Source organism: Leptonychotes weddellii, chromosome 6 (genome assembly GCF_054177405.1).
Source record: "Leptonychotes weddellii isolate Sample4059 chromosome 6, ASM5417740v2, whole genome shotgun sequence".
Lineage (NCBI taxonomy): Eukaryota > Metazoa > Chordata > Mammalia > Carnivora > Phocidae > Leptonychotes > Leptonychotes weddellii.
Window position 1 is genome coordinate 102,805,311 of NC_138374.1, and position 10,332 is coordinate 102,815,642.

At 43.3% G+C, this 10,332-nt stretch overlaps 1 protein-coding gene across 1 annotated transcript in view; it reads left to right on the forward strand.

Moving 5' to 3' along the window:
* Positions 1-913: 913 nt before the first annotated feature.
* Positions 914-10,332, forward strand: part of PTPN14 (protein tyrosine phosphatase non-receptor type 14) — a 192,844-nt gene continuing 183,425 nt past the window's right edge. The window contains exon 1 of the mRNA XM_081824800.1: positions 914-1,562. The gene's annotated coding sequence lies outside the window, so the exon portion shown is untranslated. The remainder of the gene's footprint in view (positions 1,563-10,332) is intronic.

The following is a 10,332-nucleotide window of genomic DNA, read 5'->3' on the forward strand; positions in this document are numbered from 1 at the left end:
ATAGTCCAGATTAATTTGAAAGAGCTTTCCTTTTATATGCTACTAGAAAAATAGTTTGTACAAGCAATTATCTCTGTGACCTAGCAGAAGTCTGGGCAGGATAGATTCAGTGAATAAATAAGAACAATTTAGTGTTAGCCTATTATACAAATAAGAATACTTTAGTATCTAAAATAAGAATTTTTTGGGCGCCTGGGTGGCTCAGTTGGTTAAGTGACTGCCTTCGGCTCGGGTCATGATCCTGGAGTCCCGGGATCGAGTCCCGCATCGGGCTCCCTGCTCGGCAGGGAGTCTGCTTCTCCCTCTGACCCTCCTCCCTCTCATGCTCTCTGTCTCTCATTCTCTCTGTCTCAAATAAATAAATAAAATCTTAAAAAAAAAAATAAGAATTTTTTTTAGTTATTTGGACATCTCTCCTTTTCAAACTGTCGCTTGGACTATATTAAAATATATTAGGAAGTTACTTCCATTTATTACGGACCAGCAAGCATTATTAAGAATTTCCTGTGTTGCTAGGTGAAGTAGAAATGGTAGGTTAGGAGTTATGAAAAGATACCAAAGCATGGTTCCTTCTTCCTTTCTTTATTTTTTAAAAAGATTTTATTTGTTTCTCAGAGAGAGAGCGAGAAGGTGCACAAGCAGGGGGAGGGGCAGAGGGAGAAGCAGGCTCCCCGCAGAGCAAGGAGCCCGATGCAGGACTCGATCCCAGGACTTTGGGATCATAACCTGAGCTAAAGGCAGACACAACCCACTGAGCCACCAGGCGCCCCGCATGGTTCCTTCTTTAAAGAATCTTCTTGTAAATTCTTCGTATTTCAAGTCCCTTTTTAAGAAGACTTTATTATAAACTTTATATATTTTAAGCCTTTCCTTTCCTGCCCTCCTCTTCCTGCTTCCATTTTTTTCCCCCCTTCCGTTTCATCTTAGAAGAAAGATACATTTTACTTTGTTGCTTTGTTCTTGCCTCTTTTCATTTATGGCTCCTGGTGAGTGCTGTGATAAGATTTTTGGGTGTGGGTGGTTAAGATAACTCTTTCTTTAGCTATTTTAGCTGTTATCCTCATTAAATTTGGTGAGTTGACCAGCAGGAGCATCTCAAGCTGCTGCTTTCGATTCAGTGGATGGACTGACTGGACTGAACTTGGTCTTTAACTAGTCTTAACCTCAGTGGTCCGTGTTGCAGCGGGGTGTCCTCGAGGGAGGGCTTGCCCTTCTCTATTTAGGTTCCTTAAGTTTTGGCACAGTAATGATTTCAGAGAGGAAGAAACATCCTGCATTTTGTAATGCATACATAAAGTCTGCTTTTTGGGAAGAGCATTATAGTGCACCTCCCCTGCTTTCACAGAATGGAGATGGTCGAGCTGTTAAGGCAGAAGGAAGTAGATACGCAGGGTTGATGACTGCTGTAAGTGATTTGAATACAATATTGCAGAGGCAGGACTGATTGCATTTGCCTGAATGATATGAGGCTACGTTAGCAGAAGAGGAAGTAGCTGAGCCTGGAAGGGTGAACGGGACCTCCAGGAAGAAAGAAGAGAAGGAATGTGTCCAGAAGGAGAGAGGTAACACGGGCTTTGAGAGGGGTGGAGAGTGGACACCTACATGCAGGGCATGCTGAGGAAGCTAGGAATCCAGGATGCCGGGGGTAGCAGGAGATGGATGGAGATGGTGGTAAAGAAGGGGAATTGCTTTTAAGCTGGGATATGATGATAACAAAGGAATGTGTATGACTTTTCTATTCGGAAAGATTAGAATTATTCTAGATGGGACCCTTAATACCTGCCTGTCTCACTGAGGTTTTTTTTTTTTTTCTTGTATCAGAGTTAATCCAGTGCTTTCAAACATACACTGCTTTTCTGTTTCCATTTGATTCTGTCCTCAAAGAAAATAAATATTTATAGGCTTGGTAGCAATATGGATTACCTGGGTAAGCATTTAGTAACACAGGTAACTTCAAACACTCTTTACCAAACCACATTTTGTGTTTGTTTTGCTCTGGTGCTAATATGGCAAGAATGGTGGTGTCCAAATGGAAGTCAACATATTTTAGTAAGCCATTCGTTTGACAGGAATGCTGGGGATTTTGGCAAATGTACTGTCTGCCTGGCATACGTTTTGCAGTGATGATTCTTTTAAACTTGTTCTAGTGGGGAGGGCAGCGTATTTCATTGGTCACTGTCATCCTTGCGAAGGGGAGACTGACACGGTGTGAATGACTTTTCAATTTGTATATATCCCTCGGCCTCTTAGACTATCACTATGACAAAACAAAACAAACATTGTACAGAAATTATTTCTACCCATTTAGTATTATGACTTTATTTAAAGATTTTATTTATTGATTTGAGACAGAGACACAGAGAGGAAGAGAGCATAAGCAGGGGGAGAGGAGGAGGGAGAAGCAGACTCCCCGCTGAGCCAGGAGCCTGACTCAGAGCTCAATCCCAGGACCCTGGGATCATGGCCTGAGCCGAAGGCAGATGCTTAACCATCTAAGCCACCCAGGTGCCCCAGTATTATGACTTTAACTGTCAGAAGTGGGTGGGAAGGGTGAAGAAACTGGAGAGGCAAATGATTTGTTCTTAAATTATTTAGTGACTGGCCTTGTCACCTTATGCTTGTGGCAGTCCAGGGAGATTTTTCTTGAGAACCTGGGGGTGGCAGATGGCGTGGGTGGGGGAAGCCTGGCTCCTCTGGGGAGAGGTGGAGGTGTACTTCCTGCTTTTAAGTTTTGGCAGGAGGGGTTCAGAAGACTTCTACCCAGGTATCAGGAGCTTTTTGAAAGTCGGGCACAACCCCCTTTATCAGATACAGGACAAGCACTACGTGAGAAAATCGGCCTAATGGCATTTTGGCCAGGAAAGTTGTTATTTTGTTAAATGTTACTTTTCCAAGAGCAATGATATATAGCAAGCCATTTCTGAGAAAAGGAAATAAAATCTGTTTTATGGGATTAAAATGGCAATGTATACGCTGAACTGAGTTTAAAAAAAACCCTCAGTTAAATAGTGGGTGAATTTTTCATTGTCCTTTATTCTGAGATAAGGCTTTTTCTGCTTATGGAGGGATCTTTCTATGCAGTTTTGGATAGCTGAGTGGTCAAAAGGCATTGATTGAAAAGATGCCATTCCCTGGGCCATGTGTCCATTTTTTTTAAGTTAGAAGCTATATTGGGAGGAGGAATTTCTTTCCTTGTGGTTAGTTCTGCTGCTCAGTTACGGCCATGGGTGGTGGCAGGAGGCCGATGCTTGTTTAGTGTTGACCGTAGAGCGAGGACACGGCCAGGACAGTGAACAGAGCCAAGAGGGTTTCTGCTGAGCATGTGACTTTACCCTAGTGCCCTGAGTGCCTGTTCTGGTGCTCACACGGAGTTGAGGGGGGCTCACGTCCTCTGTACCAGGAGGGTCCGGAGGGCACACAGTGCCTCTGTTTTGGAGTTGTAACGTGTGGTGTTATACACAGTGGGGTAGCACCATGCAGCGGTTGGTGTGAGCTGGGGTGAAGGGGGCAAGGCTGGATCTGGTGATGGAGGTGTGGGCACACTTAGGCATCTCCTCCAGACCTAGCCCCATCCACCAGGAAGCTCATTAAAAGTAGGTCCCTGCAAGGGACCCCAGACGTGGGGAGTCACACTCTCCAGTGGTGGAGCCTTGGAGTCTGCATTTTAACACGTTCCCTGGAAAACCAGTGGTTCATGCGTTCCTCCTGCAGACGACTGCTCTCAGCCCATTTTGCAATTTCGAAACACCTTTTCTCATACGGTCTGGCTATGGGCTGGTGGGTGAGGAGCCCAGAGCATTTCTCATGCGCTCGCAGGGCTCCTGTGTGCAGCACACCTTAAAATCACGGTCCCTCTCATGATATCTCTGCGGAGAGCCTCGAGAGTCCATATCAAGCACTTGGTTTGTTGCCTTTTCAAATGGGGTGTTTTACTCTGTTTAAGGACAATCTCAAGATTACTAATTTTGCTCTCTGGGGTAATATGCTTGCTGCTCTGGAAATCGTGTTTGGGGGAGCGTCCAGATGGTAAAAGACTACCTGGGGTTCCTAAGGGAACTCTCAAAATTATCCCAGATGGGGGGGAAAAAAAAGAAAAGAAAAACTGTTAGGGGCAGGGGTGGTGTAAGGAGGGCATCTTTCACAGTTGGGTGAGTCCTGGAATTCCCTCCCTATTTTAATTGTTTTTCTTGCAATAATAATGATGATGATGATAGTGAAGATGAGATTGTAAACAAACACAAAAACAAATAATAAGAATAGCAAGGATTTAATGAGGACTGGCTCTGTGCCAAGCACTATGCTAAACACTTTGCATATAATGCCTCATTTAATTTTTGTGGCAACGCTATGAAGTAGGTGCCATTATTACTCCATTTTACAGATGAGGAAACTGAGGAAGACCGTTTCATTCAAGTCAAATAGCTAGTAGTGGCAGATGTGTTCAAACTCTGTGAAGCCTGACTTGGCATCTGAGCCCGAAATTCAGTGCAGATTTCTAGGGCTAGGCAGGCAGAATAAATGACTGAAGCATGCCTGTAGTCACACCAGAGAGTGCTTCCCTGTTGGGGGGTGATCACTTCAATCCCAGCAACTTGTTGCTAGGCTGAAATTCGGACCGGTGCAATCAGATCTTTTTTTTTTTTTTTCCCAAGAGCAAATGGAAATCTGTATTTTTATGTGAAACATCTTGATTTTTATTTTTTTATTTTTTAAATTTTATTTATTTATTTGACAGAGAGAGAGAGAGAAAGCGAGAGAGGGAACACAAGCAGGGGGAGTAGGAAAGGGAGGAGCAGGCTTCCCACCGAGCAGGGAGCCCGATGCGGGGCTCGATCCCAGGACCCTGAGATCATGACCTGAGCCGAAGGCAGTCGCTTAGCCGACTGAGCCACCCAGGCGCCCCGCATTTTGATTTTTTAAATAGTGGCATAGCATTCAAATTTTAAAACTATCTGGGCCAAACAAAACATGAGAATGTAAGCAAGGTTTTTAATCTGTTTTGTTTACTGCTGTATGCCCAGCACCTAGAACAGCGCCTGGCCTATGATAGGTGCTCAGTGGAGGCTTGTTGAACAGATGAACAAACGAATGTTTGTGGGCTGCGTTACCCTCTGAGGCTGCCAGTTTTCAACCTCTGCTCTGTGGCTTTCCCCAACTACCTTTTAGGTTTTTCTGCTGCTTCCTATCCCAGACCATGTCACTTTTTAGCTAAATATATAGATCAGATTTAAAGATTAAAATCCCTTTAGTTTAAGTTGGTGTTTGGACCAGCATTCCTGGTGTTTTTCTTAGTTTTTGTTTGTTTTAAAAATTCTTTTAGGGGCGCCTGGGTGGCTCAGTCCGTTAAGCATCCGACTCTTGGTTTCGGCTCAGGTCATGATCTTGGGGTCTTGAGATGGAGCCCTGTGCGGAGCTCGGTGCTCAGTGTGGAGTCTGCTGGAGATTCTTCCCTCCTCCCTCTCCCTCCCCTCTCTGCTTCTCCCCTTCTGCTCCTCTCCCACCCCTCACGTTCTCTCTAAAATAAAATAAATAAGTAGAATCTTAAAAAAATTTTAGGGGCGCCTGGGTGGCTCAGTCGGTTAAGCATCTGCCTTCAGCTCAGGTCATGGCCCCAGGGTCCTGGGATCGAGCCCCACGTTGGGCTCCCTGCTCCGCGGGAAGCCTGCTTCTCCCTCTCCTTCTGCAGCTCCCCCTGCTTGTGCTTGCTCTCTCTCTCTCTCAAATAAATAAAATCTTAAAAAAAAACAAAAAAAAAACGCTTAAAAAAAATTGTGATTAAAAAAATCCTCAAAAAAGGTTGTGGTTACCATTAGCCATTTTGCAGTTTCCATTTCACTAGTGTCCTGGTACACACACTGTTGTGTAACAGATCTCCAGAACTTTATTTTGCAAAATTATACCCACTAAAGAGCAACTCTTCCTCCCCCAGCCCCTGGTAGCCACCATTCCATTTCTACGAATTTGACTGTTTTAGGTGTCTTACAGAAGTGCAACCCTACAGTCTTTGTCTTTGTCTTTTTGTGACCGGCTTATTTCACTTAGCATAATGTCTTCAAAGTTCATCCATGTTGTAGCGTTATCAGAAGTTCCTTCTTTTTTAAGACCGCATCATATTCCATTGTATGTAGAGACCACGTTTTGTGTATCCATTCATTGGCATCCATTCATCTGCCACACTTGGGTGGCTTCCACACTATTGTGAATAGTGCCACCGTGAACTTGGGTACGCGCAAATATCTCTGAGATTCTGCTTTCGATTCCCTTGGGTATATACCCAGAAGAGGAATTACCGGATCATATGGCAGTTCTATTTTTAATTTTGGGGGGAACCCCCATACTGTTTTCTGTAACGACTATGCCATTTTACATCGTATCAACAGTACATGAAAGTTCTCATTTCTCCCCATCCTTGTCAACTCTTGTTATTTTCTGGTTTTGTTGTTGTTGTTTGTTTGTTGGTTTTGGTTTTGTTTTGTTTTTGGATTGTGGCTCTCCTGATGGATACGAGGTCATATCTCACTGTGGTTTTGGCTTTCATTTTTCCAAGGACTGGTGATGTTGAGCGTCTTTTCGGGTGCCTTTTGGCTATTGTTTTGTATTTGACTATTTAGTAGCTTTAAATCTGTGAGCTTTCAAGGGCCATAAAAGGGTATTTCCTATTATTCCCTTGGTGTAGTGTGGAAGAATCTTCTCAGCATCATTGTGTTCTCCTACACGAAGATGCAAAAGCTCATCCAACCAGCCTAGCTTGAGGAACCATTAAAGAATCAGAAACTAAAGCCAGGAACTCTGGCCTCTGGCTCTAACTGCTTAGAGAACATAGTATTTATTTGCAGAGGACCTACTATGTTCTGGCCTAGGCTTAGGCCTACCCAGAAAAAGTACAAACAAGTTGAGAGGATCTCTAGCTATTTATCCATCATAGAGGGGTCACTTTTCATCCTGAGACCACTATCCTGTGGAATCTGATGAAGCTTTTTGAGTTGAGGTTGTGGAGGGCAAGGGAGGTGAAGGAGAGTTGAAGCGACTGACTCTTTTTTCAGAAAGTGAACCATCTCATAGTGACAGAGCTTAGCGTACTTAGAAAGGATCGAGAAACTAAAGTAGTCATATGAGGAAAGTAAATAAATGATCTTTCCCCCCCACTATATCATTAGTTGGTGCTGATTAGAACAAAAGAAAGTTGGTTGTAATCAATCTGGTGAAAATAATGCTAATGTCTAAACCCCCTTAATCCTGGAGAAGAGTAAGTTTCACTCTGTGACAGCTAATTTGTAGTTTTAGGGTTAAAAAGTGTTCTATATGCCTCTTGAAAGTTTCATTCTAGAACTTAATATTCTACGGTGAACCCCTACTGACTCAGGATTAATTGAAAAAAGGTACCTATGTTGAGATCTTGACTTCTGAGATGTCCTTTACTGATAGTACCTTGATGTGGGGTTGACCGTATCTGCAGCCTTCTAAACAGGAGGCATTCCTGCCTTTTCAGTGTCTCGTTTATGGACCTGGAGGGCTGGAAAGGATTGTGGGGGCTATTGTTAGCCCGTAGGTTAATGGTTAACTCCTGCAATAGGCCAGACGGAACACCTAATCTTTGGTGAGACCCACTGCTCAGAATGAGTAATGGTTAAACCATTCCTTACCTTTGACTGAGACCATATACCTTCCATAGTTTGTGCTCTTAAATATGTGAGACTGTGAAGGTTTTTTATTTTCCTTTTGCAAATAAAATGTACATGGCACAGAAGTCTTATGACTCATTCCTTGCAAAGAAAGCAGGTGGTATCCATGAATAGTTTGCCCTTTTCAGGGACAAGTAGAATGACTGCTACTGAATCTTCATTTAACTCAATCTCAGTTGTGTAGACACCAGTATAAAAAACCATTTTATGTTCTTCAGTGTTACAACAACCAATAGTGCTCCCATTAACAGACATGTCCTTTTAGTCTGCAGAGCTGCACGTGACAGTGAGATTTTCTTATTTGTGGGGACCAGTCATCTGGGCTGAGAAAAGATAGAAAGTTTAAGAAAAGGGTTTAAGAAAAGAAAAGTTAAAAAAACCTCCTATCGAGTTAAACAGAGTACTTGAGTCAACCTAAGATCCTCATTCTCCTTCACCCTCTATATGCCATAATCACCAAAACCTTTTCCTTACCCTACCATAGCTACTTTTTTCCTAATCCTAGGTAATCCCACTGTCCTTCAGATTTAGTATGTACCTTGCTTCCTGTAGCAAGATTCCCCGAATTGCAGACCTGTGCCTTATCCTGGGGTATGCTTTACCTGTTTACCTGTTGGTCTGTCCTTGATTGAGTTTGACCTCTCCTGGGGCCATGCCTCCTTCACCGTAGTTTCCCACTCACCAAGGCAGGGTGGTACCTTGGAAATATGTAATTTAGTGGAAGCGTCTGAGTACTAGTCCATGGCTGATGAGTGTTCTACCCTTTACATGGACAGTTGGGGCTGGGATATCAGTCTGTGGACTTTCTGGTCCTGTAAGTCCTGTTTCTGTGATGTCTGTCCTTTGTTCACTTGCCTCAAGTTGGATGAGACTTCTGAGGGAAGGTGATGGAGGGCAGGAGGCAGTTTTGGTGCATTGAGAACACAGACTTCCAGCACTTTGCTGTAAAGATTAGGGAAGAATAATGCATCAGAAGCACCTGATGAGTAGCTGGTTCTCAATAATGGTGTGTTCAGGGCAGCCACCCATTGCCAGGGGCCAGGCTAGGTGCTTGGATGCAGCAGGACAAGGTTCCCTGTCTGGCTACATGGTGAGTGACAGAGGTCACCTCCTCATCTTTCTGGCTCCTTGAGTGCAGTGTGAAAGTGGGGATCGGGGGGAGACTGTGGCAATTGCTTTACATTTCCAATGTAAGTTGGAAGACTTTTCTTTAGTCTCAGGTTGAGTTTCCCAGGTTCCATATGCGTGGGGAGGAACTAGGAAATCGTGGCATCCCTGGCAACATCTCTTGGCCATCTGCTGATCCTGCGGTTTGGGGAAGGTATCAGTTTCCCAGCTATTTCTCACACATCTCAATAACGAGAAAGCCATCAAAATGGTTAGAGTCCGAGGAAACATGTCCTTACTCTGAAAGCTCAGAGACTCACCTGTGAGCTAAAATAAAGGAGTAAAAGGACATGAGGCAAACCTTACTGGAGTAGGTGAAGTCAGGTGTGTTTGTTGCTGAACAGATAGATGTATTTTATGTGCAGATAAAATAAGATGACTCCTGATCATTTTGATATTTGTCTGTGTTCTTTCTGCAGCTAAATACGTCCTAAGATTTTCCCTACTTGCCCCACCTGGTTGTTCCCAGGCCAACATTACAAAAGTGGGCTCACAAGACCGCATGTTCAGGTTTTGTGCTTTGCTTTGCGGAAATGGGACAGTCCTGAACTGAGATTTGAAGTGAAATTGGAGTGCTAGTTTTGATTTTTCTGCTTCTTAAACTGTATTTTTTTTTTTTTAAGTTGATCTTGTCCTGCAAATACACACCTGCATACTGGAGATAAGAATGGAAGAGAGGCAGCTGCTGATAAATTTATGGCTATTTTTAAATAAGGTCCAGACCTTCTGATGACTGAGCTGTGTCCAAGGTGCCAGATCCAAAATGTCTTTCCCCACCCCAACCGCAAAGTCAACATGCGCTTAGCTCAGCTTACCTCTATTGTGTCCTTGGAGAGTATTTGGAAGATTTAATGAGTTCGTTCTTAATAGTGTACTTAAGATGGTGTGTGTCGTAGTAAACACCAAATAGTGCTTGCTGTTTTATTGTTGCTATTACTTATTTTTAACGAAGTTGTTCTTAAATTTTGCTTTCAGTGACACGTTTCTCCGAATATAAACTAACAGTGGGATTTTCGCAGTTTGAATTTAAAGCTCAGAATCCCTCCTTTAATTGGATTTTGTCTTTTTGGTTGGAATTTTCTTTTGAGATACTTTGCTTTTGTCAGGTTAGAGCTGCTGCTATTTTTGATCAATAATCTATACTGATAAGCTTTTAAATGACAAATTTCAACAACTTCCCATTTCATTTTTCTGTCCTGTTAAAAAAACTTTGGGGCACCTGAGTGGCTCAGTTGGTTAAGCGGCTGCCTTCAGCTCGGGTCATGATCCCAGGGTCCTGGGATCGAGCCCCGCATCGGGCTCCCTGCTCGGCGGAGAGCCTGCTTCCCCCTCTCCCTCTGTCTGCCACTCTGCCTACTTGTGCTATCTCTGTTAAATAAATAAATGAAAATCTTTAAAAAAAACAAAAACAAAACTTTGAAGGAAATCTGGTTATATCCTACACAAATAATTGCAGTGAGAATGATGGTGTGGTTTCATTTAT